The sequence below is a fragment of the Glycine soja genome, chromosome 9 (assembly GCF_004193775.1).
Source record: "Glycine soja cultivar W05 chromosome 9, ASM419377v2, whole genome shotgun sequence".
Lineage (NCBI taxonomy): Eukaryota > Viridiplantae > Streptophyta > Magnoliopsida > Fabales > Fabaceae > Glycine > Glycine soja.
In genome coordinates this window covers 12,878,394-12,903,256 of record NC_041010.1, presented here as the reverse complement: position 1 = coordinate 12,903,256, position 24,863 = coordinate 12,878,394, and the positions used below count along the sequence as shown (strand labels likewise).

The 24,863-nt window shown below is 36.5% G+C and overlaps 1 pseudogene; it reads right to left on the bottom strand.

Annotated features, from left to right (window-relative positions):
- Nucleotides 1–221: 221 nt before the first annotated feature.
- LOC114368190 lies at nt 222–6,927 on the bottom strand (annotated as a pseudogene).
- Nucleotides 6,928–24,863: the final 17,936 nt, after the last annotated feature.

Sequence of the window (24,863 nt, the reverse complement as noted above, 5' to 3'; positions counted from 1 at the left end):
TTTATTCCCCTTATGGAGTTGTCGTTGTCCTCATTTGCAAACACTTTTGCATCATCGTTGTCATCTGCCACAACCTTATCCACGTTTTCATCGTCAACCTCCTCACATCCGTCCATGTTGTTGTCATCTTCAACCTTCTTACATCCATCCATGTTGTCATCGTCTTGCTCTGCAAACCCATCCTCAATGCCATCAAGGTTTATTTTGCACACTTCCTCATCTCAACAAAGGTCATACTTCCCACCACTGCACCTTATGTATGTCCATTCGTACGCATAGGAGTCACTTCTATTGTCGCATTCACCAATGTAGGAGTCGTATCTTCTATTACCGTATTCATGACAACACATGCCCTCGCGAAGCCCAAGTTTCCTACCATGCACGTGGTGGAGACTACCATGGTCGTAGTCGCAGTCACCTTTATTGTCATGTGGTTTCCTCTCCACAAAGACCACATCCACCCTAGCATATGGATTCTGATTTGCACAAAATTGTAAAATTGGTTTATTTTATATTGGGTTGGCTTCATAAAACTAACGCTTCATTGGTAACCTAATACCACCTTCCATTTCACCAAATTAAGGCTTTCAATCTACACTTTAAGAAAAAAATTTCCTAAAATCTTAGCAAACATCACCACTGAACACATGTCCCCATTGAATCCAATTTTTCAAACCCCAACTGCATGTGTTCTTACCCACACAATTTTTGTACCACTACTGCAACGCCATGTATTGCAAGACACGTTTCACAACATTGCAACTTTTTAATTCCATCTGACATTACCCACATTTCCATGCATCAAATTTTCAACTCCCACCCAAAGCATCCTTTATACCACCACACACCACCTCCAAAGCCCAATTTTCACGGTCTTACTTTGTACACCCTCAACACCAATTTACAATTTCATACAGGTTGTCCTATAACAGTGGCAATTTTTTTTATCAGCTCTCAATCTATTCCTTCAATTTTTGTTCATTCCCTTGGACATATAAACAAAAACAAATGAATGAAACTTGCCTCCTTCATGTTCTAATGTTTTCTTTTTCGACAAGTCCAATTTCTTCTACGAACCTTGAGGGAAAGGTCCAACTGAATTTGTCGGCAATGATAGGATAGGCCTAGGAGGCCCAAATAGATGGCTTTTATATATTAGGCAATTTAGATATTATCCTTTTGATGTTATTTGATTTTATTTAAATTTCCTAAAATCCTAGATTGTGACACATGTATGGTTGTCATCCATTAGGGTTATTATAATGGAAGCTTGCTTGAGAAGCTTCTATGGAGACTGGATCTTTGAGCTTCAATGAGGTCCTTCAATGGTGATTTTCAACTATGGAGATGCAACGGAAGATAAAGGAGAAGAGGTGAGAGGAGGCGCCATGCACTAGGGAATAAGTCATGGAAGGAGGAGCTTCACCACCAAGAGAGTGCCTTGGATAAGAAGCTTAGAGAGAAAGCTTCAATGGAGGAAGAGAATGAGAGAGAGAGAAAGGGGGAACACGAAATTGAGGGAGAAAAAGAAGGAGAGAAATTGAATTTTGAAGTGTGTCTCACAAGTTTCACATTCATTAAAGTTGTGATAAGTGTTATACATGTTTCTATTTGTAGCCTAGGTCACTAACTAATGTGAATCTAAGAGGAATATTCCAAGGATATGCCAAAGGCATCTTAGCATATTCCCTTTAGATGCCACAAGAATGAAAGGTGTGACTCTAGCACATGGGAAATGAATATGCCACAAGAATATTCCAAGAATATGCCAAAGGCATCTTAACATATTCCTTGAGAAGCTAGGGGGGAGAAACTACACACACCCCTCTAATAGCTTAGCTCACCCTCATGCCAAAATACATGAAAATACAAAAAAGTCCCTACTACAAAAACTACTCAAAATGCCTTGAAATACAAGGCTAAAACTCCATCTTACTAAGGTACCCTTAACTCGTAGGGTAGGGTGTTCTTAATTTGTAGGGCCCTACAAACCTAAAATGGCCAAAATACAAGGCCCAAAAGAAGGAAAACCTATTCTAATATTTACAAAGAAAAGTGGGCTTATACTTAGCCCATTTGCCTAAAATCTACCCTAAGGCTCATGAGAATCCTAGGGCCTTCTCCTACATCTCTGGCCCAATCTTCTTAGAGTCTTCTATCCAATGCCCTTGGGGGAGGGGGGTAGGATTGCATCATATTATATAATGTGAGGTTTTCACCTATTAATGTATCAATGAAGAAATCTGAAATTTATCCTGTTTATCTCTTTATTGCTTTTCTCTAGGTTTTTATGGTGTTTTATTAGGAGTTGAAGTAGAGTAGCATACCCATATCTAATCCCAAATCTACTTTTATTCCCTCCCCTGCCAAACATGTATCCCCAATGCCTTCATTTTCCCAAGCTTCATCCCAACCGTTGGATTTCTTCCATCTTGACCTTACTTTTCCTATCCCCAATGAGGCCAGCTGGGAACCAGCTGTTCCCAACTTCCCAAGCCTTCACTGGTAACATGGCCCCATTAACACACAAAACCCCCCACCTACTCCACCTTCCTCGTTAAACACTCCAAACTCAATTTCCTATCCCACCTTGATCCATCCCATCCTTCCTTTAGATCCCATTCATCCAATATCCATCAACACTCCCCACCTCTCCACATCAGCAATCTGTGCCATAGACTCTCTTTCCACCAAAACCAATTCACAATTTGAGGACAAAGTGCAAGCTAAAGTGGATGGTATTATTAGTGGGCCGAATCTGTTGGCCTAATCAAGATAAAAAAGAACCCCTCAAAAATTAGTGTGGTTGAAGAACTATGCTTAGTATGGTCCTTGATGTTGTTCCTTTTATCTGTTAGTAGCCCTTCATGGGCCCTCTATATTTTAGACTATGTTATTTATTTTTGGGATTGTAGCCCTAATGGGCCTTGTTGTTTAAACCTTTTATCCCCATATATATATTGGTTGAAGATCAAGGTTATGAAAGATGAACACGACAGTCTTTTGTTTTATTTGTTTAGTTTCCCTTGCATTTAATTCTTCTTAGTTCCAGTAGTAGTGTTGGGATGGGCTTTAAAAGGCCCAAATATATCCTAAAATTCAAGTGGTTAAAAGATTATATAGGTTGGAGTTGATATTTGTATATTATTTTTATTATAAATAATTAGATGTTGACACATGAATAGATAGTATTCATTGATTAGCATCAATTAGGTCTATATAAATGTATTCCTCTTTTAGGAAACTAATTAATGAGAAATGAATGAAATTTTTATCGTTTCCCATTTATCTTCTTTATTGTTTTCTCTATAGTCTTTAATGGTGTTTTCCTTAGGAGTAGAGTAGCATAGTTTTTGCTTCCTAATTTGACTATTCATCTTTATTAATTTCCATTTGATGTGCTACATATGTGTGCTTTTTTTCATATTAATGTAGATCGAGGCTAACTGACCTCAATAACATCCCACTAGGAAAAAAATTTACAAGTAGAAGGTGGATCACTATACAAGTGTTTTTTTATAAATAAACTAATGTTAGTTGTTAGTTTGTTAGAATATTAGTTGGATGATTCGAACCCACAATCTCTTCTCTCTCTCTTCCTTTAACCCTTAAACCTCCTTCTCAATCTCCTAGTCAATCTTATAACTTAGAATCACTATAGAAATGTATAAGAAAAACTAGCTAATTTATGAGCCACAAAATGTGTTTCTCAATCTATACATGCGAGAGACTTTGATAGACTACTATCTATTTAAGAGATGCTTAGCTAAGGCAAAAAGGGTTGCTATATATGATGAGCAGGTAGTATTCAACATCAGAAGATCAACAACAACTTTGGAGTCACTCCACCTAAACATTGGTGAAACCATTTTCCCAAGCCAACAACAACAAATTTGGTGCTATATGAGACTTTATAATCTAAAATCTAAATCATTCACCATTTAAAATATATTATCCATGCTCCAGATAGAGTCTGCCATAAAAAAATCATTATGTAAATGATTTAGCTGACTAGGAAATCATAAAACTAGGGCCCTACACATCCTAATAATACTAATTCATTGTTTGTGATTCGAATAGATGTAATATCTTTATATAACCAATACATGTACTATTAATTCTTATATTAAGAATATTATAGTTTTTAATTGTTCCCTGCATTGCATGATTAATATAAACTAGTCAGATTGAGCTATATAACAAAAGTGCACATGTCGATGCAAATTAAGCACATTTCTATTTTCTAAGTTTTGAATTTTCTGAAATCATGTTAGTGACAAATCTTTTTTGCTATTAATTTAGTTCCTTGCAATTGTTGTCTCCATAGCTTAAATGGAAAGAAGGGTTGTAATCTAATTGTCTGCAAATACCTTATAGAATTTGGATTTAATCCAATTATCTTTGAAGTTGATGATGGTGTTGGAGAACTATGGAGACATACTATAGAGTCCACCAAGCTCCAAAACAAGAAACAAGAATACCAATTCATGGATTTTCCATGGCCTTCTTCAATTAAAGAAGATAATCCAAGTAATAACCAAGTGCTTGATTATCTTAACTCCTATGATGAACATTTTCCCCTTATTTATTACATTAGATTCAACTCTAAAGTCATTGATATAGATTATGTTGGTGCAGAGTCTAGTGAAGAAATTAAGTTATGGGATTTGTGGGGTGGTAATGGCAGGCCCTTCTGCTTCAAAGGAACTTGGCATATTGTTGTACAACATACCAATATACTTATTTTATAATGTGAGGAAGTCTTACTTTCATTTTATCTTATTCCATGTTTTGTCTAGGCTTAAATATCTTTTTTTGTCTTTAAATTTTGATCACTTTTGTTTTTACAATATACTTTTTTAATCAATCTCTGTAAACATTACTAAAAAAATTGCTTTCCATGACGGTTTAGAAGGGATTTTTGTGATGGTTTTCAACTGTCTTTGAAACAGTCTTAGAATATCCAATTTTTAATATGGTTTTGTCAAGAACCGTCATAGAAATTGTTTTCTAAAAAATTTAAAAAAGATGGACCTTTTCAAGACAAATTTTGGGAAAAACCATCTTAGAAAGTAGACCTTCTAAGATGGTTCTCTGAAAAACCGTCTTAAAATGTTTTTTTTAATTGAGTATTCTAAGATGATTTTTTGGAAAACCGTATTAGAAATTTTAAGACGGTTTTTCAAATAACCGTCTTCAAATGTCTTTTTTTAAAAAAAATTAAAATTAAAGAAAGTGACGATTCTAAGACGATTTTTTAGAGAACTATCAGAGAATGTCTTTTTATAAAAAAAATACACCAGAAAAAATAATTATCATTAGTTCACTCCGGTCTACCCATGCACTTGAGTAAGTAGGTCCCCCTGACTTTTAAAACAAAATGTTTGTTAAATAAATATGGCAGAACCAATAAAGTCATTCCCTCCTAAGACTACAATCTACAAAGAGAAACATTTACACATGAACATTTTTGTGAAAAATATCCAAAAATGCATATAATGTAACATGAGAAGACTTAATTTTTCATTGTCCCAAACCAAATGTCTAAGATCCTTATATTAGACATTAATCAGGAAATTAAAAAACTACAGCATGAAAGCTTAATTGAACACTACAATGAAAAAGAAATTATGCAGAAGCGTAACACAGTCAAATAATGAAAAGTGAAATACATTTAGGGTAGCTTATAATATGATGTGATTTGTCTAACTAATCATGCATTAATTGTTTGTAGAAGATAATGCCTTATATAAAGTAAGCATCACCAGTTAAATACTTCAACACTTATAGATCTAGAAGAGGACAATATCTAATAGAATAACTAAACATCAAAACTCTCCTAAAATAAAAAGTGCTATTTATAGAGAAAGCTCAATGAATTGAACATCAATAAAATCAGTACAATAGAAAACAAAGCTCCAAGAAGCCTTATGTTTTTCAAGATTTAACCACATCTAATGCTTGTCAAGCTACTTGCTATACCCGCTCATCTTTGTCACTGTTTAATTAATTCATACTCCACATTACAAAAAATGATAAATTATTCCATCTACAATATGTTAAAGAAAAAAAGTTAAAATAAATTTTTTTATCACAGATAAAAACACCCAAGAAAATGAAAATAAGGCAATAGTAGTGCCCAGTGTTTAATTCCCATCCTTTTTCTTTTTCCAGTTGTCACTACTACAAAACCTATTTACTACGATGCACTAATAACATCAGTTGGTAGAACCCGTCTTTGAAGATAATGGGATGGCAGTATCGTAATTAAGTTGTAAGTTTAAGGACGGTTAATAAAAAAACCGTCTTTGAATAGTTATATTTTTCTCATTGTTTTTCTCTCTTATCTTATCGGCCGGGCAACATAGACCCTTTATTTCTTTCCTTATTCTCGTTTTTCTCTCTTTCTCTCTCTCTGGCAGAGAATAATTGATTTCATTCTCCTTCAAGAACTCCTTAAGGAGGCGTTTAGCTCTTTTAGGATCAGAACTCTCACATTCAATCTCATAGAGTGTTCCAAAATCAAAATTGGTTTCATCCACCTCCAATTTCAAACCCTTCCAATCATTTTGCAGTTCCAAATTCCTCTTGCACCCTCTTCAAAACCGTAGACTCCACCGACCCCAACTTCGTCGGCTCCGCCATGCATTTGTGCCTGATGCTTGGGTCCAAATCCTCCTCGTCCTCCTCCACGCGGCTCATGCTATCCTCCAGCATCGCCCACGCCTTCAACGAAGCGATGCAGTGCTCGTCGTCGCCGTAGAAGTGGAGGCGGAGGACGGCACAGCGCATGGAGACCTCAGAGGTAGCACCGTCGAAGAAGAGGCTCTGCTAGCGGTGGATGATGACATCAAAGGGCGAGAGTAGAGTGGTGATGTGGCAGTGGGCGTTGGCATCTGCAAGATGTAGCTTGACTTCGACCTCCATTGGGGAAGAGAAGAGGGAGAGTGCGGTTAGGGTTTTACGAGGAGAGACTGATGCGATGGGCCTTGGAAGAGGGATCTTTGCCGCCGTGATCCAGCAAACAAAGGAGAGCAGTGATGCCAGCGGGGGCGGTGGTGGTGGTAGTGGATAAGGAATCCTCTATGTTGTGGCACCGTAGATTAGGACACATCTCTATCGAGAGAATTAAAAGATTGGTAAATGAAGGAGTACTTAGTACTTTGGATTTTGCTGATTTTGAGACTTGTGTGGATTGCATTAAGGGTAAGCAAACTGACAAATCTAAAAAAGGTGCAAAGAGGAGCTCAAACCTATTAGAAATCATATATACAGATATTTGTTGTCCAGATATGGATGCAAGTAGTCCAAAATACTTTATCACCTTTATAGACGATTATTCACGATATATGTATCTCTACTTACTTCGTACTAAGGATGAAGCTTTGGATGCCTTTAAAATTTTTAAGGCTGAAGTCGAGAAACAATGTGGAAAGCAAATTAAGATCGTGAGATTTGATCGAGGTGGAGAGTACTATGGTAGATACACGGAGAATGGACAAGCACCTGGTCTGTTTGTGAAGTTTCTTCAGGAACATGGGATTGTTGCCCAGTACATTATGCCTAGTTCTCCGGATCAGAATGGCGTGGCAAAAAGAAGAAACCAAACTTTAATGGACATGGTAAGAAGTATGAGAAGTAATAAAAAAACTTCCTTAATTCTTATGGATTGAAGCATTAAAGACGATTGTGTATATATTAAACTGAGTTCCAACCAAGGCTGTCTTAAAGACACCTTTTTGAGTTATTCAAAGGTTGGAAACTGAGTTTGCGACATATATGCGTTTGGGGATGCCCATCTGAAGTGAAAGTTTATAACCCACAAGAGAAGAAACTAGACCCAAGGACTATTAGTGGGTATTTCATTGGATATGTTGAAAAGTCCAAAAGGTATAGATTCTATTGTCCATCACATAGCACTAGGATTGTGGAATCAAGAAATGCCAAATTTCTTGAGAATGACTTGATTAGTGGGAGTGATCAATTTCAGGACATTGCTTTTGAAAAAGATCACTATGAAGCTCATCCCTCTAGCTCAAGTAATAGATTGGTTGCCATTCATACCCCTCAAGTACAAACAGGTGTTAGACAACCAATGATTGAAAATCCACAAATTATTGGAGACAATCATACAAATCAAGTTATTGATTAGGAATATCAAGATAATGTTAAACAACCTGTTGAACAACCGGTTGAGCAACAAGTTTCTCAAGAAAGTGATGAGGTAACATTAAGAAAATCTACTAGAGTCAAAAGGTCAGCAATTCCTAGTGACTATGTAGTGTATCTGCAAGACTCATACTACAACATTGGAGCTGCAAATGATCCTGAAACGTTTTCACAGCCCATGAGTTCTAAAGAATCAAACTTGTGGCACAATGCCATGAAAGATGAGATAGATTCTATGGCGTTTAACCAAGTCTGGGATCTCATACAGTTGCCTAGTGGTGTAAAAGCCATTGGATGTAGATGGGTTTTTAAAACCAAGAAAGACTCACAAGGCAACATTGAGATACATAAGAAAAGACTTGTTGCCAAAGGGTTCACTCAAAGAGAAGGAATTGATTACACAGAGACTTTTTCTCTTGTATCTAAGAAATATTCTTTCCGAGTAATTATGGCATTAGTAGCTCATTTTGACTTTGAGTTACATCAAATGGATGTGAAAACAACATTCCTTAAGGGTCATCTAGAGGAAGAGGTTTACATGAAACAACCTGAAGGATTCTCCTCTGCTAAAGGTGAGCACTTAGTTTGCAAGCTTAATAAATCAATCTATGGCTTGAAGCAAGCCTCCCGCCAATGGTATCTGAGGTTTCATGATGTTATCACTTCATTTGGCTTTGAAGAGAACATCATGGATCAATGTATATACCAAAAGGCCAGTGGGAGTAAGATTTGCTTTCTTGTGTTATACGTGGATGACATTTTGCTTGCAACTAATGATAAAGGTTTGCTATATGAGATGAAACAATTTCTCTCGAAGAACTTTGATATGAAGGATATGGGAGAGACATGTTATGTCATTGGGATTAAGATCCATAGGGAAATATCTCGAGGCATTTTGGGTTTGTCTCAGGAGACTTATATTAACAAAGTTTTAGAGAGATTTAACATGAAAGATTGTTCACCAAGTGTAGCTCCCATTGTGAAAGGTGACAAACTCGCTTTGAGTTAGTGCCTGAAAAATGATTTTGAGCGGGAACACATGAAGAATACTCCATATGCTTCAGCTGTTAGAAGCCTTATTTATGCACAAATTTGTACCAGACCTGACATGTTGTTGGAGTTTTGGGAAGATATCAGAGTAATCCAGGTATTGACCGTTGGAAAGCTGCAAAGAAAGTGATGAGATATCTTCAAGGGACAAAGGATTACATGCTCATGTACAGACGGACTGATTTTTTGGAAGTGATTGGCTACTTCGATTTAGACTTTGCTGGTTGCGTTGATTCACGAAGATCAACATTTGGTTATATTTTTATGTTAGCCGGTGGAGCTATATCTTGGAGAAGTGCCAAGCAAACCTTAACTGCTACTTCCCCTATGGAGGCTGAGTTCGTTTCCTATTTTGAAGCTACCTCGCATGATGTATGGTTGAAGAGTTTCATGTCTGGCCTTAGAGTTGTGGACTCTATTTCCAGGCCATTAAAGTTGTACTGTGACAACTTTGCTGTGGTGTTTATGGCTAAAAACAACAAAAGTGGAAGTCGAAGTAAGCACATCGACATCAAGTACTTAGCCATAAGAGAACGTGTTAAAGAGAAGAAAGTGGTCATTGAACATGTCAGCACTGAGTTGATGATTGCTGATCCTTTAACTAAAGGCATGCCACCAAAGAATTTTAAGGATCATGTAGTACAAATGGGACTTGGTTCCATGATGTAATTTCATTGTACGTACATTTGTTATTTTCAATGAAACTCTTATTCAATTAGATATTTTCTCAAATGGTTTTTTGCACATATTTATTTATTTCGAGAAAAATCATTCGGTTTAGATCTAGAATAAACATATGGTTTATTCATTAAGTTAAGAGCTAACGTTGAGAAACTTGATATATTGTGGTACATGGAAGATATTACTCATCATCAGAGAACCTATCGCCATGACTCATATATTATGTTTCTTGTTACGGTTGATGTTAGAGTTAAATGGACCAAGTGGGAGAATGATGGAATGGCCCACGTTCGGCCCACATTCCATGTTTCTTTTTTTTTATTATTTTTTCCCGTTGCAATTTTTTGGGAATTCTTTTTTCTAAATCTGGTCTATTTTCCTTCTACATTCAACCTTTATCTCAGCAACCTTCAGTAACAAACTCACGTACCTATCCTCAAGTCCACGTTCTGATAACGAATTGGTTGAGCTCTGTGATGGACAAACTTTATAAATAGGATGGGATGCTCTCAGTTTGGTATCACCAAACCCACTTCTCTATTCAGAAAAATACATCATTTATTCAGAGTGAGTAAGGGTTCGGAAGAACAAAGTTGCCTTCGGGTTCGTGTATGCGTTGCTTCGCGTTTGATCTGCAATGGATGGAGGTACGCTCGTAATATTTAGTTTCCACTGTTTGATCTGAATATGCCATTTAAATTGATTTGCATGTTTAGATCAGTACCTGTATAAATTTTATCAAGAACAAGCCTCTCCATGTCACTTCTTTCTCTTGGGTTTTTCAGCTTGCTCTGTTTTCACTGCCTTCCTGCACAAAGGCTCAAGCACTTTCTGGTTTAAGGTATTTTATGAAAATGTTTATTTTTGCAAAATATATCAGTATGATTTATTAGTGGTGTAGTGATAATGGTAGCACTACTTTACTATTATTCAAAAATGTTGGGACAACAAATCGTGAACGTGGCTTTTGCCCACATATAGGTTTTATTATAGTTTTATGTGGTGAAAAAATTCAACTCATTCCCTCCCTTTCAATTTAATACGTAACTTCTAATAATACACACCAAGCCATGATAGGAATATTTAGTAACCTTTTCCTTATTTAAGATGCAATCTTTTTGGGTGATCCTTTTCTCGATTATGTTTTTAGCAACTACAATTAATATTCAGTAATCTTCAAATCCTCTTATAAGTAATACCATATCAAAGTATCTGAATTAACGTGTATTGCTATATTTAGAGATGAGTAGCACCATATCCCCATCAAGGACTTGCCTCACCCATGGCACCACTACGAAAGATATGCAAAGTCCTCTACCCCATGTCACTTCTGAGCTCAACTCGGCAAGGCCTACGTCACTCATTCATTTGGTAATTACCTCTGTCAAACCATCAATGAGTTGTCATTTTGTTATTAAAATCATATTGCTTTTTTTGTATGATTTTATTTACATTATGATTTTTTTTTCTTTTTAGGAAAACGAATGGGTGCCAAATTGTGATGAAGAATTAAAGCCTAAGGTTGGAAAAACTATTTGAAAGGTTAGAGGAAGGGGAAGGGGAACAATTTCACAAAAAAAAATATGCATATAATGTTGGATTTAGTGTGTGTTGTTCATCAGAAACAAAAGATAAAAAAGGTTTGAAGCATTGGAAGTATTTTGTTTGCTCAAAAGAATGTTACAAATCCAATACGACAAAAGTGGTGGAGCAAAGTGAATAAACTATTAAGTCTAGAAGAAGGAGTCTTACAAGAGAAGGATACAATGCAAAGGTTGTCTTCAAACTGGTAGAGAAAGGTAAATATGAGCTTATTCAATTTCACGAAACCCATACACATGCAGTTGCTTCACCTATGAAGAGACGATTTCTAAGATCAACAAGAAAGGTGAATCATGTCCACAAGAATTTATTGCATGCATATGATAGGGAAAATATTGGGGCTTCAAAAACTTATTGAAAAAATAGTTTAGGGGTTATCAAAATATTGGGTGCATGATAGAGATCTTCAAAATTATTCAAGAGATGTAAAAAATGGAAAGAGAAGATGCAAATAATTTGGTTGTGTTTTCATTTAGAATCATAGAGGCAATATATACACAAATACATATCTCTAATTAGATGATTCTGCTCCTATAACTCAGCAATCTATTCCTACAATCAAGTCATTCTAATATGACTGATTGTTATCATATTTAAAGTAAGAATCATGGGATACAATTAACTCTCATAATAACAAGAATCATAGAATATTGACTTTCCTAACACTCCCCCTCAAGTTGGAGAGTGGATATCAAGAACTCCCAACTTGCGCTTCATTGTAAGAAAGGATTCCTTCCCTAGTGGTTTAGTGAACACATCGGCAACTTATTCTATTGAAGGAACATACTCAGTTGCAACTGAACCATCTTGAATTTTATCATGAATAAAATGAAAATCTATCTCTATATGTCGAGTTCTTTCATGAAATGCTGGATTAGACGCAATGTGAAGAGCTGCTTTGTTGTCACAATACAACAGTGCTGCCCTTGAGTGCAATATCCCCAAATCCTTCAACAATGAACGTAGCAAAGACAACTCACAACATGTGCCTGTCATAGCTCTATATTCTACTTCAGCTAATGATAGAGAAACTGTCTTTTGTCTTTTTGTTCGCCAAGAAATTAGAGAGGATCCCAAAAAAACACAATACCCTGTAGTTGATTTTCTGGATATTGGACAACCTCCCCAATCTAAATCACAAAAAGCACGTAAAGATAAATCATTTTGGGAAGAGAAAAATAAACCTTGACTTAGATTGTTCTTTAGATACCGAAATATTCGCATGACAGCTTCCATATGAGGTTTGTGAGGAGCATGCATGAATCTACTCAATATGTGCACTGAGTAGGTGATATCCGAATGAGTAACAGTCAAATAAATTAGGCGTCCTACAAGTCGCCTATATGGGGATGGATCTTTCAACAATTCTCCTTCATTTGACAATTTTACATTTTGCTCCATGGGAAAATTCACAGGCTTAGCTCCCAAACATCCTCCATCTTTTAGAATTTCCAAAGTATATTTTCTTTGGGAAATGAATATACCTTTCTTTGACCGAGAAACCTCCATGACCAAAAAATACTTCAAGTCACCCAAATCTTTAATCCGGAATTGATTATGCAAAAACTTTTTAAGAGCAATTATGGCATTAGGATCATTACCAGTTATGAGGATGTCATCAACATAGATCAATAAGGCAGTAAATGATTTTGCCTTTCTTACATGTAAACAATGAATAATCTGCTTTTGATTGAATAAATCCAACACCTTGAATAGTTGTAGAGAACTTGGCAAACCATTGGCGAAAGGCTTGTTTTAATCCATATAAGGATTTGTTGAGGCGACACACAAGGTTTTAATCCATATAAGAGACATATAAATTTCTTCAGAAAGATCTCCGTGAAGAAATGCATTGTGGACATCAAGTTGATGAAGTGACCAATTTTGAGCAGCTGCCAAAGCTAATAAACAACGTATTGTAACCATTTTAGTAGTAGGTGAAAAAGTGTCATGGTAATCAATCCCTTCAATTTGTGTGTAACCTTTTGCTACTAACCATGCTTTACAGTGTTCAAGAGAACCATCTGATTTGCGCTTGATTTTGTAGACCCTGTGGCGTCCCTAAATTAATGACTGGTTTGATGGTAATAATTTAAATAACAAAAACCATGGTAAATTTTTTTTTCTTCTTTTTCTTTTTCATTTCTTTCTCTTTTCACCATAACTAGGTTTAGAAGGAAAATCCTCACTATAGAGTCCTGAATGGCCAGTTCACAACTCTATTCGGAGTCATTTCTTTCTTACCGCGCATAATCTCTAAACTAATTTGTTGTTTCAAAAGGAAGAATGTACCAGCCATTACTTTAGGTCGTCACGTGAAAATAAAAGAATAAAATACGGTCAATAAACTCTTTTACAAATAAAGTTGCAAATGCTTTCTTCTCCAATAACAAGATTGATCATAAATACATTCATCATTTAAAGCTGTCCAAAATATGGGAGTTTTACAAAATACATAGTGTCATCCAGAGCAAAGGTGTCCACAGTGGTGGCTTCAGCCACATGTATACAATCGTCAAATTCCTATACAACAGGTCTACCCATACAAAAACAAAAGAGTAAACCTAACAGTTAGTCCTAGATACACCCACCCTCAAAAAGTATATAAAACTAGTCCGAAGAGCTGTCCACTAGGATGAAGAGCCTCCGCTGATCGCCATCTCCCCCGGGCCACTATCCTCTGTAGAATCTGCCTCAGATGCCGACATGACTTCCTCGGGAGAATCCACCTCAAGAAGTGGATCCTCATCACCCTCTAGAAAGTCAAGAGCATCCACAGCAGGCTCAGGAGGTAGCTCCTCAAGATCCTCCTCGGGGTCTTCCTCGGATGACGTTACCTCGATCACTTGGACGGGCTCCTCTAGACGATATGGTGTAGGCGTGGGTAGTATCCACTCCACAGTGCGCTGAAGCGTCCGTGCAGGTTCATCTGGATGCACCAAAGAAGTAGCCGTGAATCGAATCGTGCCCCGAAATCGGAACTTCGCGTTGCCTTTGAGGGTCTCCCAAGCTCCCTCTAGGCACTCCATCTCTACTCGATCATGGATTAGCTGCGCCGCCATCACGATCTACAAGAAAGAAAAGAAAGGGGTAGACTCTTTCACGAAAATCTAACTATGCCGCACACAATTCGTCTCATAACCACTACATGCAAGTAAAAGGGGTATCTTTAGGCTTTTCATCTCCGATAATCGATTACACAGCCTTGGTAATCGATTACCAGAGGCCAAACTCGAATTACACAGCTTCAGGACATGAAAACCTGAGAAAGGCACTGTGTAATCGATTACACATACCTGGTAATCGATTACCAGTGACCCATCCCTCTGTGTAATCGATTACACAGACTGGTAATCGATTACCAGAGGCCTCCATAGTCTTCCAGTTCCCTTTTTGAAGCCTGGTAATCGATTACACCCCTTGGTAATCGATTACCAGAGGCTTCCCTAGCTTCCTGACCTCGTTTTCAAGCCTGGTAATCGATTACACCCCGTGGTAATCGATTACCAGAGACCATCTTGTTGGACCTTGTGGCCTCAATAATCTTAAGAGGGATAGGCTTAGAATGCAGAAGAAGCAACAACAATCAATTTAATAATGTTCTATAAACATCCAAGGCAAAATTGATTGCAATAACATAAATGAGATAAGGGAAGAGAGAATGCAAACACATTTTTATACTGGTTCGGCCACTTCCCGTGCCTACATCCAGTACTCAAGCAACCCACTTGAGATTTCCACTATCTTTGTAAAATCCATTACAAAGTCTGAACCACACAGGGACAACCCATCCCTTGTGTTCAGGAATCCTTTACAACAAGAGACTTACAGTCTCTTAACCAATCTCATTGAATAAGAAGAATGGAAGAAGAATTCTCTCTTCAAGAGAAGAATATTACAATGAAGATCATGTAAGAATCCTTATAGATTTTACAAGTGTTTGGTCAAGGATTTCTTTTGAGAGAGCATTTGACAATGAAGTTCTTTTGGAATCTCTCTCATTGTCTTTTGAGAGGATAAGACATTTTGGACCAAAAATACTCTCTGTCTAAAATTCGTGCCCAAGTCACCTATTTATAGGCCTTTGATGACCATTCACAAATCTAATGAAAAGATGTGACTGTTGGCAGATTTTTTGAAAACTTTCCACTGGTAATCGATTACAATGTTTGTGTAATCGATTACACAGTTATAATTTGAAGGGTTATGACTTTTGAATTTGAATTTCCAAAGTTTCGTTGCTGGTAATCGATTACAGACATATGGTAATCGATTACATGTTGAAAATTCAAATTCAAAACCTTTTTCAACAGCTATTTCTCAACCCTGTCTTCTGGTAATCGATTACACTTCCTGGTAATCGATTACCAGAGCCTTGCATGTCTTGAAAGCACTTTGTTTTAAGGCAAGGCTTGGTCTTTAGTGAATCTTGAAACAAGGCTTTGTTTGTTGAAGCAATCTTGAATTATTCTTGAAGCAAATGCTTATCATTTGAAGCAGCCTTGTTAGATTCTTCTTTGACATCATCAAAATCATGTATACATACATTCACATTCTCCCCCTTTTTGATGATGACAAACATGTGATTTCTTCTCGACACTATCAAAGCTTGCATGATTTACATCTCCCTCTTTCTCAAGCAAATTCTTCTTGATATCATCAAAATCTTCATGATTTACATTCTCCCCCTTTTTGATGATGACAACCACCTGTAGGTTAGGAGCAACAACAAAGAAAATATCTATTTGCATATAGTTTACTCCCCCTTGGTTTTACAATGATTGCTTATATGAGACAATTGAAGATTTCATATTTTTCATATATAAAAAGTTGTCTCATAAAACAATAGATAATTTTTCTTACTATTTTATCTTTTATCTTTCTCTCCCCCTTTGTCAACATCAAAAACAAATCATGAATAGAGAGGAGAAAGATGTTACCACTTGTTGCAATGTATGAGAATCAAGTGATACCAAAAGGCATTAAAACAATCATTCAATATTAATCAAGCAAAAACAAGTACAATAACACATCAATCAAACACAATCAAATACAATCAATCATCAAATATTTCAAATCAAATTAATTAAATTAACAATCAACTAACTATACACAATAATTTCTATTATTAAAAAATTCAAATTCCAAATTTCAAATTTTAAAATTTAAATTTTAAATTTTAAATTTTAAATTTTAAATTCCAACTTCCAATTTCAACTTTTAGTAACTTCCCCTTCCAACTTCCAACCTCCATTTTCAACTTTCAACTTCCAATAACTTTCATTTCCAACTTCCAACTTCCAACTTCCAGTAACTTCCACTTCCAACTTCCAACTTCCATTTTTAACTTTCAACTTCCAATAACTACTTCCAACTTCCAACTTCCAAATTTTAATTTCAAATTTCAAATTTTAATTTTCAATTTTCAAATTTAACTTTTCAAATTTCAATTTTCAATTTCAAATTTCAATTTCAAAATTTCCTTTTCTAAATTTCAAATAGTTTTCTTAAAACATGAAACTAATTTGAAAAGTTTAATAGATTCTTTAAAAACAATCAAAAACTCAATCAGGAACAAACATCAAAGACAATCAAACACACAATCATCAAAAACAATTAATCAAATATAAAATATAATCAATCAATTAAACTAACAAACATTAAATATCAAACAAGCAAAAACAAACACATTAATCAAAAAACACAATCAATCAATCATCAAACACAATCATCAAGGAAAATCTAAACTCAAGTAGCAAACAAGCATCAAAAGTAATTAATCAAAGACAAGTGACTTGTTGGTATCATTTGATATCACTTGTTGGGCTTGTTGATCAAGTGGCCTTTGTTCGTTGTCTCCATAAATCGCATATTCACTTTTCTTAGTGAGAAATGAAGCCTTCGTTTGTTGTCTCCATAAATCACATATTCATTTATCTTGGGGAGAAATATGAATAAACTTTGATGCATGCCATGTGTTTGGAGAAATTGCTATCAATGTATCGACTTTGCTCTTCTCCATTTTCATAGTCTTTCATCATGATACCCAGACTTATGATTTTCTTCTTTGAATCACTTGAATAATTTATGACATTATCTTCCCAAGTGATATATCCTTTCTTTTCTTTCTGCTCTTTGAAATTCATCTTGTCGGATTTTTCCATTCTTCTTTTAAACACAGGACAATTGAATCTCATGTGCCCAAGTTGATCGCACTCAGCATTTTGGGGCTAAAGAGAAACCTTCTTCTTTCTTCTTTCATCATCATCTTCTTTCTTCTCTAGTTTTTTTTTATGTAGTTGCATTTCTCTCTACCACTGTAGGAATAAATGAATCAAATTCAATGGCTTCCCATATCTTTAGATCTATGGCTTCTATAAAGATCTGCATTCGGGTTTTCCAATAATGATAACCCTCACCATTGAACATAAGAGCCTATTGATATAATTTCCCTCAGGAAATGGAAATTTGGATGAGGCCATATCTATTCTTGAAGTTTTTAAACTTTATACAAGAATCCTGCTCTGATACCACTTGTTGGACCTTGTGGCCTCAATAATCTTAAGAGGGATAGGCTTAGAATGCAGAAGAAGCAACAACAATCAATTTAATAATGTTCTATAAACATCCAAGGCAAAATTGATTGCAATAACATAAATGAGATAAGGGAAGAGAGAATGCAAACACATTTTTATACTGGTTCGGCCACTTCCCGTGCCTACATCCAGTACTCAAGCAACCCACTTGAGATTTCCACTATCTTTGTAAAATCCATTACAAAGTCTGAACCACACAGGGACAACCCATCCCTTGTGTTCAGGAATCCTTTACAACAAGAGACTTACAGTCTCTTAACCAATCTCATTGAATAAGAAGAATGGAAGAAGAATTCTCTCTTCAAGAGAAGAATATTACAATGAAGATCATGTAAGAATCCTTATAGATTTTACAAGTGTTTGGTCAAGGATTTCTTTTGAGAGAGCATTTGACAATGAAGTTCTTTTGGAATCTCTCTCATTGTCTTTTGAGAGGATAAGACATTTTGGACCAAAAATACTCTCTGTCTAAAATTCGTGCCCAAGTCACCTATTTATAGGCCTTTGATGACCATTCACAAATCTAATGAAAAGATGTGACTGTTGGCAGATTTTTTGAAAACTTTCCACTGGTAATCGATTACAATGTTTGTGTAATCGATTACACAGTTATAATTTGAAGGGTTATGACTTTTGAATTTGAATTTCCAAAGTTTCGTTGCTGGTAATCGATTACAGACATATGGTAATCGATTACATGTTGAAAATTCAAATTCAAAACCTTTTTCAACAGCTATTTCTCAACCCTGTCTTCTGGTAATCGATTACACTTCCTGGTAATCGATTACCAGAGCCTTGCATGTCTTGAAAGCACTTTGTTTTAAGGCAAGGCTTGGTCTTTAGTGAATCTTGAAACAAGGCTTTGTTTGTTGAAGCAATCTTGAATTATTCTTGAAGCAAATGCTTATCATTTGAAGCAGCCTTGTTAGATTCTTCTTTGACATCATCAAAATCATGTATACATACATTCACACATCTTAGCCTCTTGTCTTCATTTTTAAGCCTTGTAATCGATTACCCACCCTTGGTAATCGATTACCAGAGGCCATAACCCATATATCACACAAGATTCACAGCTGGCCAGCCACCACACAAGCCTCCTTGCTTTGTGGTCTTTGTTCCTTTTATCTGTTGACTGCCAGGAGCTCGCCTGTTTAGGTACATCACAGGTTCTCACTGACCGACTATGCCTGGGTTGGGTCGGGATTGGTCAAGCTTGGTTTTGGGAAATAGCACCCCACCTGACGTCCCCAAGGTCTCCTGACCCCCACGACATATCTCCAGGTACCACTCTGTGGTCAACGAATAAAAGCAGGAAGTTTCACCCTTCTACACTTCCTCTTTTCAAGCTTGTAGGATTATGGGGTACCCATCACATGTGGTACTAGGTGGCGGTCGGGCGATGGTGCACAACAAGTTTTCCACATCCACAAATCGTGCATAAACCCACCATCCCCTGTTGCCCACCTCCAACCGAGCTCACGTACTCCCACGTAGCCCATATCCTCGTTTCTCTCAACACCGGGTCCCCATCAATCCTCCCAAGCTTCCCCAACATCCAAGTAATTCAACATTCAAACCACACAAACTATCACAGCCAAAGAAAACAGGGCAAAGGCAGAAAACTCTGCCCAAAACACCAACCAAAATCACAGCTTTTCTCACTTAAAGACCCCAGTAACAATTCCTTCGTTCCAGTTCGTTAACCGTTGGATCGACTCGAAAAGTTTACTGGAAGTCTCTAGTACATAAGCCTACATTTTGACCGTTGGGATCTACTAGCAAACATCCAGAACTAATTCTGCACTACTCTTTCCACAACCAGCAAATGCATAGCATTTTTCTGCACAAAGCCAAAATTCTGCTGTACCTATTTGACAGCAAAATTCTGCATAAGTGCAGATTTCGAAAATCACACTTTCCCTCATCCAATCTTGCCCAAATCAAATCCTACAAGTCCCAAATCATGTATCAATCATGTCTAAACCAAAGTCAAGCTTCAAAACACAACAACACAGAATCTAGGTGTCCAATACCCCTCAATTCAATGGGTTTTCTAGGTTTGAGAAGTGAAATTGAGAATGATGTAAATTTGGAGCAAACTCTCAACTCACACAAGTCTATAACATCAATCTAAACTTTCTCAAACTGGATTTACACCTAAACTTCCACCGAATCAAAATTTGACTCCTCAACACCCAATTTTGCCCTAGAAATGGCTCTTGGTTCACTTTGGTCATTTGTTTTTCTCTCTAGCACAGTCCAAGCTTTCTCATAAGTCCTAAATGACATTTCAAGCTAGGATTAACTCACTTTAACCTCCATTTACCACAGAATCCAGATTTAATCTTCCCACTCTCAAAGCCTCACTCTTTTTCCACTCATAACGCCACATTCTCACTTTCTAACCCTAGGTTAACTCTACCCTTCATCTCTAATAGTTTTCCATAAGCAATTTCAGCACATAAACATCACAAGCATCATCATAAAAACCCTAAAACAGAATGGGTATGTTTAACTCATCCAAACATGGCAAGTTCCACATGCTTTCAACAAGTGTCTTCACAAATAACTATCATGAAGCAGAAAACTAGCAAAACTACCCATCATATCTCCCAAAACCCCATACCCACGAAAATCAAGAGAGAAAGAAGTCCACCCAAACCTGAAATTTCGAAGTCCCACACGTAGAGACGCGCTTCACGACTCCGAAAATGCCCTCCTTTCGCGATTTGGAGCAGAAATGGGCACCAAAGGTTGAAGCTTTGTTTGGAGCTTCAATGGAGAATGAAGGAGAAGAGAATGGCAACGTGAGAGAGAGAGGAAAAGGCTTCTGAAATTTTTGGGCTGAGTGAGGAGAGCGAATATAGCTTTTTGGTTTTAAAAAAAAGGGTTTTCTCTTTTTCTATTATTTTATTTAAGCAATGCCACATGTCCCCATTTGAGTGGAGCAAAAGGTCCCACTTTCTCTTTTGATTGTGACCCATACTCAGTCACAAAAAGTGAGAAAAATCTGACCTTTGAAACGCTAAAATCTTGCCTCGGTTTGCGTTCCGTTTCTCTGGTTCCAGTTCCTCGCGTTTCTCTGCGTCCGTCGGGGCCAGTTTTCGAAAGTAATCAATATATATATATATCAAAACGCTCAGAATAAAACCCCGAGCATGGTTCAGAGGTTGGTTTTGTTAAATTTTAAGTCGCACGCAAAACGATGATTTTTAAACTAATTAATTAAGAATTAACCCATAACCTCCCAGTTATGGACTTCTCTTCCTTAATTAGCCTAACCCGCATATCTTGCCTCCACCATTCTTACTTCTATCAAGAACATATATGCATATGCACTGAATAATACTTATATATATATATATATATATATAATCATTCAAAATACATCGTTTCCAAAAATTCCGGGTAGAATTTCCAGGATGTCACAATACTCCCACCCTTTTAGGAATTTCGTCCCCGAAATTAACTACTCTATGAACAAACTTGGGTACAATTCTCTCATCCTATCCTCCAACTCCCATGTAGAATCACCCTCATCGGTTCCCCACTACACCTTCACCAACGCGATCTCCTTTCCTCTCAACGACTTCATTCTTCGGTCAGTGATCTTCTGAGGTTGTGCTTTATAGGTGAGGTTATCCTTCACCTGTACCTCGTCCACTGCAAGTATATGTGATGGATCTGGGTTGTACCGTCTCAGTTGAGAGACATGAAACACAGGATGCAAATTCGATAAACTCGAAGGTAAGGTGATATGATAAGCTACAGGCCCAATCTTCTTCAAAATCTGATACGGACCTAGATACTTGGGTGTCAACTTCCTAGATTTGAGAGCTCTTCCGACCCCGGTTACAGGAGAAACCTTCAAAAACATTGCTATTTAAAGCAGCCAACTCAGATTACATTGCTATTTGCCAATGAGATTGGGAAGCAGCTTGTTCATAACATGTAGGTTCAACATTATTAGTAATAGTAGCAATAAAGGATCTATGTTGTGGTGAGTAACAATCATATGAGACAAAATTGCATAGAGGATATCGTGTACCTTTACTTGGAAAAGATGACAAGAATGACAATGATTCGGGAGAACTTACTTGATTACAAACATAATCACTCAAGGCTATAGGGGGGACATGAGCTCTTTGAGAACGACGCAAAGGGGTTGTTGGAGAAGCAGTAGTGGCAGGGTTAGATTCCGCATGTGTTGGCTGGATGGATGAGAAATCTAAGACAACAATGGGTAGGACAGAATCTGTTTTAGTTGGGGAAGGAGAAATGGATTCGTAGGGAATAATATCCTCGTGGAAAATAATATCATGACTAGTCAAGACTTTATTGGTTTCAATATCATATAATTTGTGAGTTTTCTGACCAACTGGATAACCAATAAAAACACATTTGGTGGCACGAGGAGCAAACTTATGGGGTACATGAACATTTGTAGCATAAGCTAGACATCCAAAAACTCTAAGGTGAGAATAAGAGGGAATTTTTTTTATAAATTTTTTCGAAAGGAGTTTGGTGAGAAAGTATAGATGTGGACAACCTATTAATTATATGAACAGCAGCGGAGATACATTCTACCCAAAAGTGTAAAGAGAGATGAGATTGAAAATGAAGAGCTTGGGCTGACTCAAGGATATGTCTATGTTTGGGCTCAACCACCCCATTTTGTTGATGTGTGTAAATGCAACAATGTTGATAATTAGTGCCTTGTTAGGAAAAAAATCTTGCATAGAGAAAAACTCTCCTCCATTGTCAACTCGAATATTTGCTATTATAGTATTGAATTGGGTTTTCACATATGAGAAAAAATTGGTTAGAAATTTTTTTGTCTCACTTTTATGATACATTTGAAAATCCCAAGTAAAACGAGAAAAGTCATCCACAATAGTCAAAAAATATTTTGCACCAGAAAGGGAAGGAACTTTGAAAAGCCCTCAAATATCATAATGTATTAATTCAAAAGGTTTATCAGAGGAAATTGAACTTGTGGAAAAAGGAAGCCTAGTTTGTTTTGCTAGAGCACAAACAGTACAATCATTGTTTTGCTTGAAAGGGAAATGAAGGAGGTTTTTGGCCATCAAAGTCTAATCGAGAAGAGGATAAGTGTCCTAGACGTTTATGCCACAATATACTTGAGGTGTTTGAAGTGGAGGCAGCTTTGATGGTATTTACTTTGTGTGTCTTATTCATTGAAACCAAGTAACAGAGTCCATCTCGTTGTTCACCCAAACTAATCATCATCCCCGTCATCAAATCTTAAAAAATACATAATTAAGGGAAAAAGTTTACTGAACAATTTAATTCTCTTGTGACTTGACTCACAAACATCAAATCCACCTTACAAGATGGTACCCCAAGTACATTCTTCAAACAAATAATAGGACTCAAAGGTAAATTTCTAGTATAAATAATTGGAGCTTGATCTCCATTTGGCATAACAACTGGTGGTAAAGAAGTGTTTTCTTTACGGTTGACAAGTAGAGATGGAGAAGAAGTTATGTGATTTGTTGCACCACTATCAATTATCAACTTGGGTGCGGACAAACCTGAAGAAACATTGACATTATTTGCCTTGGGAGAAGCTGATTGAGATGCTCCATTGCCCTGCATAATAGACAAAATTTGTTGTAATTGTAATTCAGTCAATCCATTCACAAGGGGCTGAACATGTGCTGATGGGACCATTCCAGGATGATAGGAATGGTGAAGAGAGTAAGAGCTATTGGAATAAGATTTGTTTCCATCGTTAGCCATAATGGTTTAGAAAAAAAAATGTTTGAAAGGTAAAAAAATGGGAAAGAGAAAAAGCAAATCGTTACTGCTCTGATGCCATGTAAAAAATGGAAAGAGAAGATGAAAATAATTTGGTTGTGTTTTCATTCAGAATCATAGAGGCAATATATACACAAATACATATATCTAATTAGATGATTCTGCCCCTATAACTCAGCAATCTATTCCTATAATCAAGTCATTCTAATATGACTGATTGTTACCATATTTAAAGCAAGAATCATGGGATACAATTAACTCTCATAATAACAAGAATCATACAATATTAACTTTCCTAACAAGAGATTTAAAGACCTTGATTAAAGATTTTGATGCACATGTTTTTAGAGACATGTGGATACCAGCTTATTTTAGAGACATGTTTTTGGTTGGAATATTGAAAACAACATCAAGATCAGAAAGTGAGAATTCTTTTTATGGTAACTTTTTGAATCCTAATGTTAGCCTGGTTGAATTTTGAATGAGGCTTGATTTCTCAATAGAAGCACAGAGGCGGAAGGAATTACTTGTTGGCAAAGATTCACTTCATTCTTTACCTGAATTAAAGTTGAATCCCAGTTTAGAGAAGCATGGAAGAGATATTTATACTCATGAGAACTTTTATATATTTCAAAGAGTTGTGGATTGCATGTGTAGATTGTGGGGTTGAAAATAAGCAAAAGAACATGGAATGAAAATATTACATGTAATTGATAACAATGAACCAATGGGAGATTGCGAGGAGTGGTTTATAATTCTTCTAGTCACAATGCAACTTGTTCATGCAAAATGTTTCAATCTCAGGGCATACCTTGTAGACATATACTTTGTGTCCTAAAAGGGAAAGGTTTAACTGAGATACCGAGTAATTATAATGTGAATAGGTGGATTAAATTGGCAAATAGAAAACTTGTTTTTGATATTGCTGACAATGTCCTAGACACATTTTCTAAGCCAGAAAATGAGAGTAAGTTCATATCA